Source organism: Mesoplodon densirostris, chromosome 4 (assembly GCF_025265405.1).
Source record: "Mesoplodon densirostris isolate mMesDen1 chromosome 4, mMesDen1 primary haplotype, whole genome shotgun sequence".
In the NCBI taxonomy this organism is placed as follows: domain Eukaryota; kingdom Metazoa; phylum Chordata; class Mammalia; order Artiodactyla; family Ziphiidae; genus Mesoplodon; species Mesoplodon densirostris.
Window position 1 is genome coordinate 10,301,453 of NC_082664.1, and position 17,663 is coordinate 10,319,115.

Sequence of the window (17,663 nt, forward strand, 5' to 3'; positions counted from 1 at the left end):
TTCGCCGTTCCGCGGAACGCCGGGAAGGGGTCACTTCCAGATGAAGGTTCCGGTTCCGGTGCGGGCGGAGGTTGCGTTGCCGCGGCAGCGCGGTTGGCTGGCCGCTGGTTCTTGCGTTCCGGGTGGTGGCGGGGCTGGAGCAGGCTTGGATCCGCCGTTCCCGGCTTAGGTGAGCTTCCCGGAGCTTCAGTAAGGCCGCGGCTGTTAGCGGCGAGAGCAGGGACTGTGCCGGGCTCTGGCGGCCAGGACCGCCCGGGGCTACGGCGTCGGGGCCTGGGCCGTGTGTCGCAGCCCTCTTGTGGTCCCCATGCCCCCGTGGGAGCAGAGGCCTAGACCCCTTCCCGTGGTTCCCGCCTCCGCACCGCGATTATTTCACTAAAACAACTTTGATTTTTAAAGTTTGTAAAGAGCTCTCGTCTGTGTGATCGGGGCTTCGCTGACTTTCCAGCCGACCTAAGCCCCTGGGCTTGGGCCCAGGAAAGGTTGAATGGGGAACTAAGAAAGGAATTGATTCGTTCGCCAGACGTTTTCTGAGCAGCTGCTGCGTGCAAGGCACGGTGCCGGCGCGGGACCTGCGCCCAGAGCTTGAGAAATGAGAAGCAGGTACAAATCAATGTGAGGGTAGAGAGGAGGGAAGGGAAGCCTCCCTAGGCCCACTGCTTTCTCTGTTCTCCATTGTGCTTAGTACATCTTGACATATATTTGTTAGCTTGTTTATTGACTTCCCTCCCAGACTGGCAGCTTCATTCATTGCTGTATCCTCAGTACGTAGAACAGTGCTTGGAACCCAGCATGGGCTCACATTGGTGGAAAGAATGATCCCAGAAGAGCGGGGCTCAGTGAAATCGCCACGTGGTCTGTAGTCTTGGAGCGGTGCTGGGTTGGTGGTACCCTAGAGCACACCAGACTTGCAGAGAAAGCATTCTCCAGAGGAAGCTGAGGCATGGCTGCTCAAGGGACAGCAGTACCATGTGCAATTTTCCTCTGATAGTTTCCGAGTACTGTTGCCACGGTGATAATGGCTGTGCCACGTCATTATCTATCAACCGACAGTAAGAGAAGCCTTTGCAGTCAGATGTTGTTTAACAGATGGAGTGGTTTCTGTTGGACACTAAGTACTGCTACAGATTACTTTCTTTTTAAACCCTAAGTATTTTAAAAGTTGTGGCTGGAGGTGACCTGGTTCTGCTTTGGAGATGCTCAAGTTTAAAAAGCAGAAAATTAGTACATGTGCTGCCAGCAAGTGAATCTTCCAAATAATCGTTCACCACGAGACTTGAGGCATGTGGGACCCAAAATTGATTAGCTTCTTAAAAAGTCCTTTTTTTTCCCCCTCCAGAGTTGTTGATTCCAGGTAAATCAGAGGAACAAACATCATACAGAAATACACAGGACAGTAATATACAGGAGGCGATGTGATGTCGAAGCTTAACTGTTGTTTCAAAAGTCCAGCATCCGGTGCACCTAACAGTAGGGGCTATATTATTTGCAAAGTCACCTAACTTTTACTCATACTTATGTTCTGGTAAGTTTGGTTTAGTTTTTTTTAAAAATAAATATTGGCAGTTCATTCCAGAAAACCTGAATTGTTTATTGCCTACTCTGAACTGTCTCATTCTGCTCTTGAGTTAACTGGAATAGGGAGAAGAATTTGCAAACTTATGATGTGAGATCCAGAGACGTAGTGCTAATCATGGGGGGTATCATGTCACTTATCTAGTGTGTGATACTGGCTTTGCCAGTACAGTTGGCAGACATTTTATTAAATTGAGAAAATACAGCTGTCATTAAAGGTTAAGGGTAGTTCTTCAGCAGGAAGAATACAAAGCCTATGTTTTCCAAATTTATAATAGAGTTGCTGTGTACAGTCGAGTATGATGAGGACGTCCATGAAATGCAAGGAAAGCAAGTCGGGGCTCTTTCAGGGAGCTAAGTGGGATGGCTTTGATAGTATTGATCAAGGCCAGGAAAACAGATCATGTATCTAGACCAAAGAAATTGAAACAATGCACCTAAATTTAAGTTTTTAATAAAGCAACCTAAAATGCAAAATGTTGTATGTGTTGAACATACTGCTTTCTGTCTTTGACTTAAAACCACTCATCAAGTATTAGCACCAAACATCAGTGACTTAAAGAATTAAAGAAAATAGTGTTCAAAATATTTCTTCCAAAGCTCCCACTTCTTATATATGATGTGGCATTTCAGTTACGAGCTTTCTCATTAGAAATTCTGCAGTGAGAAAGTATGATAAAAATACACTTCTTAAACAGTTGTAAGAAATCAGCGTTTATGCTCAAATGCATTTCGGTGTTTTGAACATGGAAGTCACCATCTTTATCAGTTGTGATCGCCCATGTGGACATGAATGGGGAGGTAGGGGTGGGAAGTACAGGAAACTTAGGAGAATCCTGGGATTTGGGGTCACAAAGTGTAATTAGACCCCAAACTAAATAATCATACCATGTAAACATGCTGACTCAGGCATCCTAAAAATGTTTTTCTTCCCTGTGCTTATTTATAGATAAGGCTTTACTATATTTAGTAAAATTTCTCCTTTCTCCCCACTCCACCAAAAGCAAATTCACTGTTGAACCCATAATTAAAACCTTATAAATTTGAGATCATTTCTTCCTAGATATCAGCTCTAAATGAAGAGTCAGGGTTATTGAGCCTAAGATGAAACTTTGTTTGAACACTTAGCATGTCAGTGTTTTCATACCCTAACTTCAGTCCTAAAGGTCACGCTGCATTCTGACAGGGTGTGGTGATTGTGCGTAGGACACATGACCCAGAAATGTCTAGGTCTGAGCTGGCCAGAGCATTCTGCGAGTGTCATTTTAAGAGAAAAGTGGCTGCAGGTGTTGCACAACGGGTTGAGCCACCAAACATTCCTGAGCTAAAATAGCATTTGAGACCCAGATTTCCATAGACCCAAGCTGAAACTTGAGACCTTTCTCCGTGGTGCCCCTTAGCTATTCAGTCATTTTAGAGCATCACTGCAACCCTGGAATTAACTTGATTCCCTAAAAAATAATTGTTATGTGTGAGAAACAGAGGTATTGCCCAGCCCCCTGAGAAAATTTTTGCTAACCCGTAATGCAAAGATAGAAATGCCTTTGCAGGGACTTCCTGGGGGCGCAGTGGTTAAGACTCCGCACTCCCAATGCTGGGGACCCAGGTTCCATCCCTGGCCAGGGAAATAGATCCCATGTGCATGCCGCAACTAAGAGTTCGCATTGCCACAACTAAGGAGCCCACCTGCCACAACTAAGACCCAGAGTAACCAAATAAATATTAAAAAAGAAAGAAAGAAAGAAAGAAAAGAAATGCCTTTGGGATCTTCACTACCTCTGTCTGACAAGACAGCTGGGTTTATAAATACTTCTCTGGCCATGGGAGTGGCCTCAGTTTTGATAATCGCAGGTTCTCACATCATGTGGGCTCAGTCTAGAGTCAGGAAGGGAGACCTCATTCGGGCCCCCTTCCACTCTGTCACAAAGGTCCTGCTCTCCTCCTCTGGGTAAAATGAAGAGAAATGATGTCCTGTAAATTTAGTTCAGTCTAGAACACACTGTGGGAGATACAGGTGAAAATGGATTCCTGAAGAAGCACTTACGAAAAGCCTGGATGTCACAGCAGAGTCTGATTCTTTCTGGGATTTGGACTGTAGAGGTGTGAGGCCTGGCTTCAGTCCTAAGCATCACTTAACGAGCTCTTGGATTTTCCTTGGAGTTTTCTGCCCCTTACATCTTCCTCGTCCTGGATTTGTGGAAAATGCATTTTTGTCGTCTGCAGAAGGTAATGCCTGTTTCAAGATGTCTTTATCTAAGGATTGCAGAGTCTTAATGAATCACTTTGTACTCTATTCCTCTGCTCCTAGACATTTACCCCAAAAATATTGGCGTGCATGTGTAGTACAGCAAACTGGTTTTGTGCACATGAATTCACTTGAAACTTGCATTAGCCCTAGGATAATAGTTCTCTGGCATTTTGGTCCCTAAATTAAGTTCTCTTTTCACTATAAGATCGCACATGCTGCGGAGCAACTAAGCCTGTGCACCACAACTACTGAGCCTGTGCTCTAGAGCCTGCAAGCCACAACGACTGAAGCCCGTACACCTAGAGCCCGTGCTCTGCAACAAGAGAAGCCACCGCGATGAGAAGCCCGTGCACAGCAACAAAGACCCAACTCAGCCAAAAATAAAAATAAATAAATTTATTTAAAAAAAAAGAATGAATGAACCAGAAGTAAAAAAAAATGATTGTTAATAACATCTTTTGACGACTTGAGCACTTCGGGTTCCTCTTTTTACCTTCACAAGCACTTCTTAAATCTTAACTGCAGAATCGTAGCAAAGCCAGCAAGTCCCACAGAAAATTAAATATTCCTGAATTATCTCCAGGGTATGTATGTATTGGATACAGGTGTGATTTTTATGCTTTGTAAAACTAAAATGACAACAATTTCAACGCAAAACTCCAATGAAACAAATAACCCATAGCTTTTCACTTCTGAAAGTTTCATTCTCGTTTGTCCCCACGCTGCTTTTTCTCAGTGAGGCCTGAAGTCCCTGGCTATATATAGGCTTTTAAAATCAGACGTCTGCTGGACTTTGTTCTATTGAGAACTTTATTTCGAGGGAAAGAGCCCAAATCATATCTCCTGTCAGGTAATATTAAGAATTAAGTGGTAATCATAAAACATGTTAAGACTTAAGTAAAGGTGATGAATTGTTGACTTTTCCTCAGCTGTCTGTTTAGTGAAAGATTTTAATGTTTTGTGTTATGTTTCTTTTTCTTTTTGCAAGCAAATAGATTCCATAATTCAAACTGTTATTACATTTCCAGCGACTTCTGAGAAGGTGCCCAGACCACAGAATTTAGAAAGCAAGGAGCCAGTACTGTTGTGTGTCACACTTGTTAGGAAGATTTATCTGTTGGCAGGAGTCTGTGTCTTTCTGATAATCACTGAGCTTGCAGCCAGACGAACACTGAGAAAATTTTATTGTTTTCCTTTGAATGATGGCTAAGATGTATTGCCAAGGCCATAAATATTCTTTGAGTCAGAATTTCATTTCATACTTCAACCTTTGAGCCTTAACAATTTCAGGCTTCAGAATTAAATCTTGCTCTCATGGGAATCCACTGCTCTAGCCTACTTCAAAGTAGCTAGCGAAGGACCCCAGTTTCATGGATTGGGGGAGTGGGTTGGAAATGGGCTGACATTAACTGTTCATTTTCCTTTGCAGGAAAAAAACTGGAGGATTTAAAAAAATATTTTTTCCTACTCTTATGGCCAGAAAAATCCCACTTGCTAATTCTAAACTTTACACTTTTTGAAAGTGTACTCTACACTGAGATAGAATTAATTGATGCCAAATTTCTGTGAGCCAGAGTTTTGGAGTTTTAATAAAAGACTGTATTATAAACCAGTTACACTGTAAAAAAAATAACTAAATAAAAAAAGGGAGGAGCATTTTGCATAGGCTGCACTTGCAAAATTGAGTCATCAAGAGAATTTTGTATCAGAAGCCTTGAGAAGGTGACATATTTGCAGGCTTTCTCCCCTCTCCAGACATCCAGTGACCTGCCCTTAGTGTAACTAAGCACATATGTCAGTCCACTTGGTGAGCTATTCCCATTGGTTCATCTCTTCCTACTGCTCAGCGGCAGCTCTGTGATGGTTCATGCATATCGCCGGCTGGTGGGGAACAGGGCCAGTAACACCCTCCTACCTGAAGGGATTTTTGAATCCCTTCTTGAAAAATAACCCATCTTTCAAAATCATTCTGTCTTTTGAGAAACTTGGAGCATTTCATAATGAGTCTCTGCCTTACCCCACAAGACAGGTAGGGGGCACTAGTCTGTCTTACTTAGGAAGCAGGGGCAGCAAGAGCCAGTAAGTGCTGTGGGTGTCAGTGCACACAGTGGGAATTAATCCTCTAGCCGGTTTCTAGGAAGAGGTTCTCAGTTCCCATCCATGTCCTGTTCTTATTTTAGGGCATGGTTTACTCTCTCAGTTTTCTAATATTACAGCCACAACAGATTAGAAGCAGTAAATTTAAAAGGCTAACACTGAAAGCAGGAAGAAGCAATGACTTAACAGGTTAACAGGAGATTTTTTAAATTGAGAAGCAGATATTTTTGGATTTTCCTCTTTTTCTTTTCTTTTTTTTGAAAAGTCACATTCTGGAAGCGTTTGGTGTAAGCAGGGGCAAACATCCTTCACATGTCACAGTTCCTTGAGCATTAGAGCCTTGTGTAGTAATTCTAAATCATCCAGAAAAGGAAATGGTATTTCATGTGCTTTGGTTAAGAAGTCAAGGAAACGTAGCATATATTAGATTGCCAACAAAAATTATACAGACTCATGGCCTAAGGGGGTTGTGTTCAATAAACTTCAGAGGAATACTTTCTTCCCTCATGCCAGATAAACAGAGTTTTATTCTAATTTTTTAAAAAATATATTTTTTTATGTCTTTATTTATTTGGCTGTGCTGGGTCTTAGTTGCGGCATTCAGGATCTTCGCTGAGGCACGCAGGATCTTTCGTTGCGGCACGTGGGATCTAGTTCCCTGACCAGGGATCGAACCCAGGCCCCCTGCATTGGGCGCATGGAGTATTAGCCACTGGACCACCAGGGGAGTCCCTATTCTACTTCTGTTATGTGTCTCATATTAGTCCATGATGAGCACTTAGAAATACTTAATACATTTAATTAGGTGGTGAGGTATTGAATAATATGGGCATAAAGTTGGGTTTTTGTAAACTGTATGAATCAGTTTGGGCTTGAGAGCTCAGCTAACATCAGGCCTGGAGACAGCTGCTCATAAAGCAGTTCTGCAAACCCTGACAGAGACAGTCGGTAGAGGGGCTGGTGTTTGAATTGAGTGTTGACGAAGAGGTAAAGAGCTGCTATTTAAAAGGGAAGGACAAAAAAAAATTAAAGAGAAGGACATTCCAGGGAGAGGAAACAGCCAGGGCAAAGGCACGAAGGTGCAGGCATGCTCTGGGGACACACCAGGCCTTAGGATTTTGTCCTTGGGTTGAGAGAAGATCACAGAGAGAGTGTAAGCAGCAGAGCTCTTGAGAGATGAGCCTGGTAGGAATGTTGATGAATTGCAGGTGGCCCAGACTGACCGAGGGAGGCCAGTCCGGAGACCCCTGTAAGATGGAACAGTTCCCAGGCTCTGGCTTGTGTGCTGTGGGTGAAGGGCACCAGTGCAAGCCACATCCCATACTTTGATGGCAGGACTGACAGCATCTGGTAACTGGCTGGACATGGGGACGAGGCTGGGAAGAAGAGGGCGGGACTCAGGCTTACTCCCAGGTTCCGGCTTAGCCACTAGAGCGAGGAATATGGGAAACACGGGGAGGAGGAGGGAGGGTTGAAGGGGTGAGTCCTGGGTTACTTCCTAACATTCTGAGTTTCCAGGAATCTGAGGGGCATCTATCTAAATCATTAGGTTATATCTGAAATATTGGGGGAGATGATTCAGATGATTTCCCTGGCGGGTCTGGACCTGATGGTAAAAGAGATGCGGGCAGGGAGAGCAAGAAAAAGGAAAAACCGGGCTTCCCTGGTGGCGCAGTGGTTGAGAGTCCGCCTGCCCATGCAGGGGACACGGGTTCGTGCCCCGGTCCGGGAAGATCCCACATGCCGCGGAGCGGCTGGGCCCGTGAGCCATGGCCGCTGAGCCTGCGCGTCCGGAGCCTGTGCTCTGCAACGGGAGAGGCCACAACAGTGAGAGGCCCGCGTACCGCGAAAAAAAAAAAGAAAAAGAAAAAGGAAAAACAAGGGATGAAAGCTGGGGGCTGTGTGCAGTTAGGGAAGGACAGGCCTGAAGACTGGAAAGGAGGCGGGAGGAGAGACGAGCAAGCGCTTCCAGGAGAGAAGCCCCGTCAGGGCTGTCAGAAGCTGGGAGAGAGGCCAGGGAAGGACCCAGGTGTCCCCTGGGTTTGGCAGTGGAGGTAAGCGAAGCATGGCTGTGGGCTGGGCAATGAGGGCGTTCCCCGACCTTAGGCGGCTCCCTGAGCCTCTCAGAGCCTCTGGAACATGAAGGATCTGGGCCAGTGAATTTATAGTGTCTTCAGGCTGCTATTGGTGCGCGTGCACCTGCGTTTCAGGCCATCTTAGAGAGTAAACTGAGCAGACAGGGTCCAGTCCTTTGCCCAGGTTTGCCAGTGACACAAACAAACATTTCAGCTGGGATGATGAAACAGCCTTGATTGCTGAAGCAGGTGAATTAATCCCACGGGCGCAGCGCCAGCAAAGACCTTTGAAATACCCAAGGACACAGGATGTGTGTGCTGCTTTCTCTCCTGCCTGCTCGTGGGGGCTGCTGCTGTCTGCTGAGTACGGCTTTTGAAGAGCCAGGAGGTGCATTTGGTGGCACGTGCCGTTTTTCTCTGCACACCAACTCGACAGCATCAAAGAAGAAAATGAGGATTAAAGTTCTGTAAGATTCCAGGCCAGGTGCCGGGGTTTCAACAGTGCAAGGACTTGTGGCAGTCAGTCCAAAAAGCGTTTGTGCCGCCTGTGTCTGGGGCCAGTTGTTTGCAGCAAGATTCTAAGGTTTGCTGGAAAGAAGCTCCTGCAGTGAAATGGCCTTCTCTGCTGGGGAAACACCAAGAATTGTCATCAAGAGCAACAGGTTTCATACAGGTGTGTGGATCCCTTTGACACAAGCCTCGCCCGTCCAGTAGCGGGGCCAGCCGTGCCCCAAGTGTGAGTTTCCCCCGAGCAGAGCCCAGCCGATTGCATGGTGATGGGGGTGGCACAAATACCCTGCACCATTCTCCTGCCCTAACTTGGGTGCAGAGCCCCCGCTGCCCGTCCTGGGCACCCTGCCTATCACACTGAGCTGATAATATTATCACATATTCAGAACAGCCAAGCCTGCCGAAAGCAAGGAGAGAACATTTCAGCAGATTTCAAAAACATGTCTCCAGGGAGCAAAAACAAGAAAAGATTCCTCTTCCTTAGTGGAGACGTCTTCCTTAGCCACAGCCTCTTCCTGAGTTGGTCTGCCATGAACTTTGGTTGGCAAGCCTAGTCGTTGGAGGTTTCATTTCCCATGATAGCACACGTTTGCACAGAACTTCAAGTTCGTAGCACATTCTCATGGTCCTTATTCTCTGCGATCCTCATGACAGCTCCTACGGGGAACCCAGGGCACGAACTGGCCCCATTTTGTAGATGTGGAGGGGTGGTGACCCGCCCTGCACTCAGCCAGCTGGGGAATGCCTAGCCCCGGAGGTACCACATCAGGAGATTTCCATCCAATGAGCTTTTCACTCTGCCACGCCTCCCCCCTCCCCATGCCCCTCTGTCTCCCCACACCCCACCCACCCCTGGCTTCGCAACACTGACATTATCAAGGCTGCATTCAGGCTTCAAAACAAAATCAAACAAACAAATAAGCCGGGTTCCTAGTGTGCCCCGTGCCATTGTTTCAGCCAAAACAGTGAAGCTGGAAAGCTGAACAGCTGTCAAGGCTGTGACAGAAGAGTAATCACACATCTCACCTGTTTAGCACCAAGGAAATCTCTGAGCGTGGCTGTGACTTCCCTGGTACAGAGCAGTTCAGAGAATTCAAAACCACAATCATCATACGAGATGAGCTCAGCCAGCCCTGCGTGTTTCATGGTACAAGTGAAACTGAAGCTCTGATGTTTTTCTCACTGCATGTGCAGGTGATCAGTGTAACTGGAGGGCTCAGCCCTGCTGTTTACACTCCCTGATACACACACACACACACACACACACACACACACCCAGACCTCCAGGCTGGTCCTCTTCATTATGTGCAGACTTTCACTTCTGTTACTAAGGCTGGTGCTGTTCTTTGCAAAGTACTTTTAATTTCTCATCAGTAACCTTGACCCATAAGGAACTCATCACAATAATGAAGCCAGAGCTGTAATGTTTGGGGTTCACTGTGGCTCTGTGTAAAAATATAACCTAAGAAACAGATTGGAATTTAATCATGACCAGAAAATGGCCCTCCGCTATTGCTACCAGGCAGACAGAAGGGGCAGTGATTATTAATAAGAGTGTGGGCTGAAGCCAGAGTGCCTGGGTTTGTACCCCAGGGCAGTCACGTGATAGCTGTGTGATGATGAGCAAGTTATTACCCTCTCTGTTCCCTCATTTGTAAAATTAGATAATAGTAGCTGCCTTGATGAGGACTAAATGAGTTAATATAAGTAAAGTCAGAGGACAGTGCTTGGCACACAGTAATCCCGTAATAGATGTTAAATATCATTATTATTCTCCATCATTCAAGATGTAGCTCACATCTCACCTTATCCACAATGCCCTCCCCCAAACACTCGAGGCTTCACTCCTCTCCCGTTTCTGGATTCCACTAAGAGTCAATTCTGTACCGTGCTGTCTAGCATCTGATGACCTGCAGTGCTGTCTTGTTATTTCAAATGTTTCAGTCTTAATGTTGCTTCCCCAATAGATTGTAAATTCCTGATGGTAGGAACCATGTAGTTTGCTTTTGTTGAATTTCCACAACTCACAACTTCCTGGTCCTGGACAGTTACTAGACACTTCAGCATCCTTGGAGTGTGTTCATCACTACAAATAGGAAAAATTCTGGTGGCGTGGTGTTGTATACAGGTACTATAACTAACAGTTAAAACTTAAAGCATAATGACTTACCTTGAACCAAAAACCTGTACTAAATGTTTATAGCTGTTTTATTCACAATAGAACCCAAGCTGAAAGCAATCTTGAGGTCCTTCAACAGGTAAATGGCTAGACAAACTATGATCCATCTAGACTATGGAATACTACTCAGCAATAAAGAGATATGAACTCTTGATACAGTGACAACCTGGATGAATCATCAGTGGGTTACACTGTGTGAAAATAGCCCATCCCAAAAGGTTACACATGATTCCAAGGTTATAAATGATTCCATTTATATAACATCCTTGAAATGGCAGAATTATAGAAATGAGAACAGGTTAATGGCTGCCAGGGGTTAAGGAGGGGATGAGGACAGGAGTGGGGAGCAGCATGAGGGATCCTGTGGTGATGGAAAGACTCTGTATCTTGATGGCATCAGCGTCGATATCCTAGTTATGATATTGTACCAGCTACTTTTGCAAGATGTTACCATTGGTGTAAACGAGGTAAAAGGCACAGGGGACTCTCTCTCTGCATAATTTAATACAACTTCATAATCTACAATTACCTCACGTAATTTTTAAAAACCACTTAAGATGTTCCTTAAGCAAATGCAGAGAGAATAGATCGGCTTGCCCACTGATGAGCAGAATATAGCAAGGCTCTTTCAGAAGGATTTTATTTTTTAGGAATAAAGATGGCGATTTTACCTTAACATTTTTATTTCTGTTATTACTTATTCCTTGGAGTATAATAATAGTAGTGTTTAATAGTCATGCTAACTGACATTATTATCCACTACAATCAAGATTCACATTGTTTTTTAAATTGGGAGGAGTAACTTAGAGATGATCTTTTCCAGTTCTCTCATTTCACAGATTCAGAGACTCAGAAGTGACCCAAAGTTACACAGCTAATTAGCAGCATTAACAAGGGCTACAACCCAGTCAACCCAGGATCCAGTCCTGTGCTTCCGACGCACGTTATATTTTTATTTTATAAAAGCAGAATTCAGAAAGAGAAAGACAAATACCATATGATATCACTTATATGTGGAACCTAAAATATGATACAAATGAATTTATCTACAAAACAGAAACAGGGGCCTTCCCTGGTGGCGCAGTGGTTAAGAATCTGCCTGCCAACGCAGGGGACACGGGTTTGAGCCCTGGTCCGGGAAGAGCAACTAAGCCCGTGCGCCGCAACTACTGAGCCTGTGCTCTAGAGCCCGTGAGCCACAACTACTGAAGCCCGCGCATCTAGAGCCCGTGCTCTGCAACAAGAGAAGCCACTGCAATGAGAAGCCCGTGCAGCGCAACGAAGAGTAGCCCCCGGTCGCCTCAACTAGAGAAAGCCCGCGCGCAGCAACAAAGACCCAACGCAGCCAAAAATAAATAAATAAATTAATAAATTTATTTAAAAAAAAAAACCCCAGAAACAGACCAACAAGCATAAAGAACAGACTTGTGGTTGCCAAGGGGGGGATGGGGGAGGGGTGGATTGGGAGTTTGGGATTAGCAGATGCAAACTGTTATGTATAGAATGGATAAACAACAAGGTCCTACTGTATAGCACAGGGAACGATATTCAGTGTCCTGTGATAAACCACGATGTAAAAGAATATGAAAAAGAATGTATATATATGTATAACTGATTCACCTTGCTGTACAGCAGAAATTAACACACTGTAAATCAACTATACTTAAATAAAATTAATTTTTAAAAAAGCAGCATAATTCGTGTATGTAGCGGAATAGCCTGAATTACTCCAGTTACCGTGCTTAGTGCTTGAGATGACTGCCATCCAGCAGGGGTGCCCCTACTCAGTTACTGGGTGGCAGCTGCCAGTGGGGAAGGCAGCCAACTCAAGAGAGGTTGACAAACGAGGCTGGTGGATCCGCTCACCCTACGAGCACACAGTAGGACTGGAGGGGGAAAAGACAGACTAACACTAGGAGAATTGGCAAAGGAGGAAACAAAGAAGGAAGCAAATGAGAGCAAAGCCAGGATGAGAACCAGCTGTCCACGTCCAGATAGGGATATCTCTGATGAGGCGTCACAGAAATGGCTACCCCAGTGCAAGCTTTTCATCTACGCTTAGCCAAGAGCACTAGGTAAGTCGTCACCAAGGCGGAAGCCAGGCTAGGGATGGAGAAATGGGAACATAAATTTCCAGAACACCAATTACCACTCTTGGACCCTGGGCAGGGTCCCTCCTTCCTGCCCTCTTGCCTCAGTTTACCCATTCGCACACGAGGGGTTGAATTAGTCAGAAGAGCCATTCCAGCTTTCCTTGTTATCTTTCTGTAGAGACTGAACACACAAACAACTAAGAATCACACAAACTAAGACTTGAGGATTGCTATTGAAGCTAGCTAGCCAAGGCAAATGTGAAACAGACCTGAATAACCTCCCCAGGCTTTTTAAGTTGGCCCCTGCTTCCAGGTGAGTGGTGGTAGAGATGCTGGACGCAGGGAAGAGGCGTGGAGAAAGAACAAAAAATTTCACTCTTGGGGAGACTTTTTGAAAGTTGCACAAACAACCCCCATCGCCAAATGAGTCAGTTTCCAAATGGCATCATTTTAGGGCCTCCTTGTGGCTCCTTCTCTGGGCCACGTCTGAAAGGGAGGCTGGGTGGGGTTTCCCGTGCTCAATTGCAGAGATGACAGAGGGGCTCTCCCGCCTGCCTTTGCCAGAATGTTCTTTCCAGATAAGCTTTCATTTCCACTCCTTTCTGTAGCAGTGGGTAATGCTGACGACAAACTGAAGTTTTTATAGCCTTCCTACTTGCAAACTCCCCCATTCTCCCGCATTGTTTATTCAACTTTTTTCCCTTCCATATGGACTTAGTGCTTGAGATGACTCTGCCATCAGGCAGGGGTGCCCCAACTCAGTTACTGGGTGGCAGCTGCCAGTGGGGAAGGCAGCCGACTCAGAGAGGTTGACAACCAGGGTGGTGGATCCGCTCACCCTACAAGCACACAGTAGGACTGGAGGGGGAAAAGACAGACAAAAGACTGCCATAAAATGAACAAAAAGGAAGCTCCTGTTTTTATGGCAGGCTTAAGGAAAGCAATGGAGGACTATACTGAAAAGCACTAAGCCCTGTAAAGCTCAAGCTAATAATAATAATAAAACTAGTAATGTCTGCATGGTATTTTGCAGTTTATAAAATATTTTTATCCCATGTATTCTCACCTATGAAATGTTATTGCTATCGCCATTTAACGGATGGGAAAACCAAGGTTCTAAGAGGTTACCCGGCTTGCTAAGGTTCCCTCAGTCAAGCAGCAGAGCTGGGCCTGGGATTTGGGTCTCTCAGCTCTGACAGGTGCTCTGTAGTGGGAGGAACAGTCCATCTCTGTACCACACTACCCTGTTCAGGCTACAGCCCCTTGGACACAGAATTGCTGCCCTGTGACGACCTTTCGGGTGATCGTCCGAAAGTATGACTCATTCTTCTCCATATTCCCAGGGACTAGCACATAGTAGGTGCTCAGGAAATGTCTGATGAAAGACTGAATAGGGAATTCCCTGGCGGTCCAGTGGTTAGGACTCTGAGCTTCCACTTCTGGGGGCCCAGGTTCAATCCCTGGCTGGGGAACTAAGATCCCACAAGCCACACAGCTCAGCAAAAAAAAAAAAAAAAAAAAGACTAAATAGCTGTTTCCCAGGAACCATAGTGATCCTACTATCTCCAGAACAGTTCACCTGAGCTGGGTGCTCACAATACCAGGCACAAAACCATTCAAGAGGTTGTTATTATTAGACCCATTTAACAGAAGAGGAAGCCAAAGTTGAGTAATGAGCTGAAAGTCGTTAACTTGGGCGGTTTGGCACCAGAGCCTGAGCTCTTGACTCCCCACTGCATCAAACTGCCTCTCACTGCAGGAAACTGACTTGAAGGGCCTCACCCTTTCAGGAGCGTTGGTGGATCCGTCTTCATCCTCGTGCAAATCACCTGACCTGTTTCCGTCATGAGAGAACTCAGGAAACTTTTCTTAATGACCTGGGGGGGATCTTTGCAGAGATTTCACGAGCAGATACATGTGACAGCATTTGGAAAAGCAAAGCACATTATCCAGATGCCCAGTATTATAATAATTGTTGACCGCTGTCTGTACCTTCAGCTAGACGGCTGCAACCCCAAAGCCTGCAGCAGCATATCAGCTGGAGTCAGGATGATAATGACGAACATAACTGGACACCTAGAACAATCAAAGGGCAAGGATGAAAGAGGCCCTTTGTGTGTATCTCCTCTGACCCTGTGAATAATTACAACTTAGTGAATGGGTTCTGAGTTAAGGAAGTGTGGCTGACACTCAGGCATTCAGCTCAGGCTAGGTCTACCCAGCGTTTACTCTGAGCTTTGGCATCCTTCCACGTTGCCCTCCATTTGGAAAACACACACACACACACACACACACACACACACACTCTATTACTATCTGGTCCTGCTTTACAATTTAATCTTTCTCTTAGGACGCTGATTTCTACACTGATTTATTCAACAAACATTGATAGAGGGTTGGCCAGCCTCACTAAGGAACCAAAGAGGAAAACACCCTCAGGGAAGCGTTAGATTTGGGACATTTACTTAACTCTTCATCTGCAAAATGGGCGTAGCCACACCTGAATTGTGAAGACTGGAGTCCACGTGGTACAGAGTTCTGCAAGTTGTATCCTTCCAGAGCGGCTCTCATCCCCATCCAAAAGAGGCGGACCCGATCCTGCAAACCTGTGATTACTCGGACAAAGATCAGCCCTGAGGTGGGGGACAGTCCAAAGGCCTGAATGTGCTGGGAGCACAAAGGCAGAGGCAGATAAGATTTAGACATTCTGCTGTAAGGTTAAAGACTTGGAGTCCCTGGATCAGGGGTTTGCGAACGCGTGGGAGGAAGTGTCCGCTGGGGGGCGGGTCGCGTGGGGAGACCGAGGGGAGGCACGTTCTAGCGCCTCGGGTTTGTAGGAGGTTGATTATGGGTGGGATTCACATTCCTCGTGACTCACCCCCCCCATCGCCTCCCCTCGGCATCCTGGGGGTCTCCCATCCGAGCCGGGGGCGCGAAGATCCCTCGCACGGTGGCTTCTGGGACTGTGGGGTGGGAGGGGCCGGATGGGGCGCCCCCTCTGTCAGGCTGGCTGATAAGTGTCACTTCCTCCTTGGATTTCGCGCCTCCGGGAGGGGTGCCCCTGCCTTTGCCCCCATCTCGGCTCCTAGAGGGCAAGACCTCCCAGGCCCCCAGCCTCCTCCCCAAGGCTGGACGCACAGAGGAAGTCCTCAGATCGAACTTTCCCCCGGGGCGCGGCAGCTCCGCGCCACCCCCAAGGATGAGACTCGGGCGGAGGCAGGCGCGGGGCGGGGCTCGGGGCGGCTCCCGAGCCGGAGAGGGCAGCCCCGGGCGCGGGGCCTGGGGTGAGAGTGGCGGCCCCCTACGGCAGCGCTCCTTCCGCCCGCCAGACTGGGGACGAGCCTCGGGGGCCTCCGCTGAGCGCGCGGAGCCCGGCGCGTCCCTCTCTCGCCCCGCCACCTTGGCGGGGCCTGGGGGCGGCTCCCTTGGCGCGTCCCCAGAGGACTGGGCGGGGCGGGGGCGAGTGTCTGGGTCCCGCCCTGGCCCCGCCCAGCCCGGAGCCTCTCCGGACGCAGGGAGGGGTAGGGCGGTTCGGCCCTGAGTGCCCGCGGCGCCGCGCTCCTGCAAGCTCCCGGCCGGGTAAGTGGCGCGGGGCCGGGAGGCCGGGACGGGGACTGAGAGGGTCGGGTCCTCAACCCCCCGGCCCAGCCGTGGCGCGTCCCCCAGGGATCGGGGTAGCTGAAAGTCAAGGGGACCTGGGGAGGCGCGCCCGGCGCGGGGGCGGGAGCTCTGGCGTGACAGCTGCGGGCGGGCGGGTATTTTTAGTTTAAACCCAACCATTTCCTGCCGCCTGCGAAATCCCCTAGCCTTTCTGCTCCCCAGCCCTGGAGGTTAGGTCCCCAAGAAAAAGCCCGTAAGCCCCGGGCAGCGCGTCCGCGGAGGGCTGGGCGCCGCCTCCAGTCTTCGCTGTGCCTCCGCTTGGGGCGAGCGGACCTGTCCCTGCGGGCTCGCGCCGCCGCGTGTCCCCGGACCGGGCGGTAAACGCCGGCAGGAATACCCACTCCGGGCGACCACGAGCTCGCTCCGTAGTGCCTCAGAGAGCCCAGAGCCCACGGTAGGAAGAGGAAGTCGCACCCGCAGGCAGGATCAGTTTCCTTCAGAACCCCCGGCTGTGCAGCCTTGCGCAAGCTTCTCAGCCTCTCTGAGCCTCATCCCACATCTCTAAAGAAGGGGAGAGTGAGGGCAGAAATCTCCTGTAGGGCTTGAAAGAGCCCCGGATGGATGCTGACTCCTCTTAGAATCTTCAGATCTTGACTCCAAACAGTGGATCTGGTGGACGTGGCCTGTTGGTCATCCCAGGAGCAGTGAGTGCCGAGCGCAGCTCACTGACCTCCGCTTCAAAACTCTAAGGCGGGGAACTCCAGCTGCAGTGGGGTGATAATAAATGTTATTGTTTTATCACTTTGGCCCTGAAGCTCTGGCCCAAGGCTGCCCTGGGACCCTCTCCCAGGTTCCTCCTGGCACTAATGAGGGGCCTTTTACAGCCAAGGGCTGCCAGTGGGGGAGCCTGATGTGCCCGGGGCGGAGGGGGGGTGGGCATGCCTCGTTTCGCATGAAGGAGGGCAGGAGGAGACAGTGGGGAAAAGTGACTGTCCTCCCAGTAAAGGGAGCATGTCACAAAATTGTTGCCCTTCTGAGCTTGACAGGACAGCCTCCTTCATCCAGAGGAAACAGGTCCAGAGAGGGGGAGTGATTTGCCCAGAGCCACACAGCCAAAAACAGAACTTGTCTCTTGAAGGGTCCAGCCCTGCCTCCTGCACAGCCGGGACAGCCAACAGCTATCAGAGGTTAGGAGCTGGGAGGCAGAGGGGGAGTGCACTGTGCCAACAGGCTGTTTTGCCCTGTTTCCTGTAACCATGCCCCAGCGGAGCTCTCTGACACGTGTG

At 48.1% G+C, this 17,663-nt stretch overlaps 1 protein-coding gene, 1 long non-coding RNA gene and 1 other non-coding gene across 9 annotated transcripts in view; all 3 read left to right on the forward strand.

The window, feature by feature from the left end:
• The first annotated feature begins 63 nt into the window (after positions 1 to 63).
• LOC132488994 (uncharacterized) lies at positions 64 to 11,582 on the forward strand. Of its 5 annotated transcripts, XR_009531836.1 has the most exons (5): positions 64 to 169; positions 400 to 603; positions 1,340 to 1,525; positions 3,504 to 3,801; positions 4,029 to 4,993. It is a non-coding gene; the product is annotated as an uncharacterized LOC132488994 (long non-coding RNA). The 5 variants fall into 5 exon arrangements; XR_009531833.1 differs by having other exon boundaries at positions 64 to 603; XR_009531834.1 differs by having other exon boundaries at positions 64 to 603; positions 3,559 to 3,801.
• On the forward strand, positions 855 to 1,129 carry LOC132489661 (small Cajal body-specific RNA 13). Its single transcript, XR_009532054.1, has one exon. It is a non-coding gene; the product is annotated as a small Cajal body-specific RNA 13 (non-coding RNA).
• A 4,445-nt stretch (positions 11,583 to 16,027) lies between the features above and the next one.
• The window catches only part of SYNE3 (spectrin repeat containing nuclear envelope family member 3), a 100,508-nt gene continuing 98,872 nt past the window's right edge, over positions 16,028 to 17,663 (forward strand). For 2 of the 3 annotated variants that reach the window (XM_060095682.1, XM_060095681.1), the window contains exons 1-2: positions 16,292 to 16,356; positions 17,516 to 17,564. The gene's annotated coding sequence lies outside the window, so the exon portion shown is untranslated. Of the gene's footprint in view, positions 16,357 to 17,515; positions 17,565 to 17,663 lie in introns of all 3 variants that reach the window. The other variant, XM_060095685.1, reaches the window with a different exon arrangement.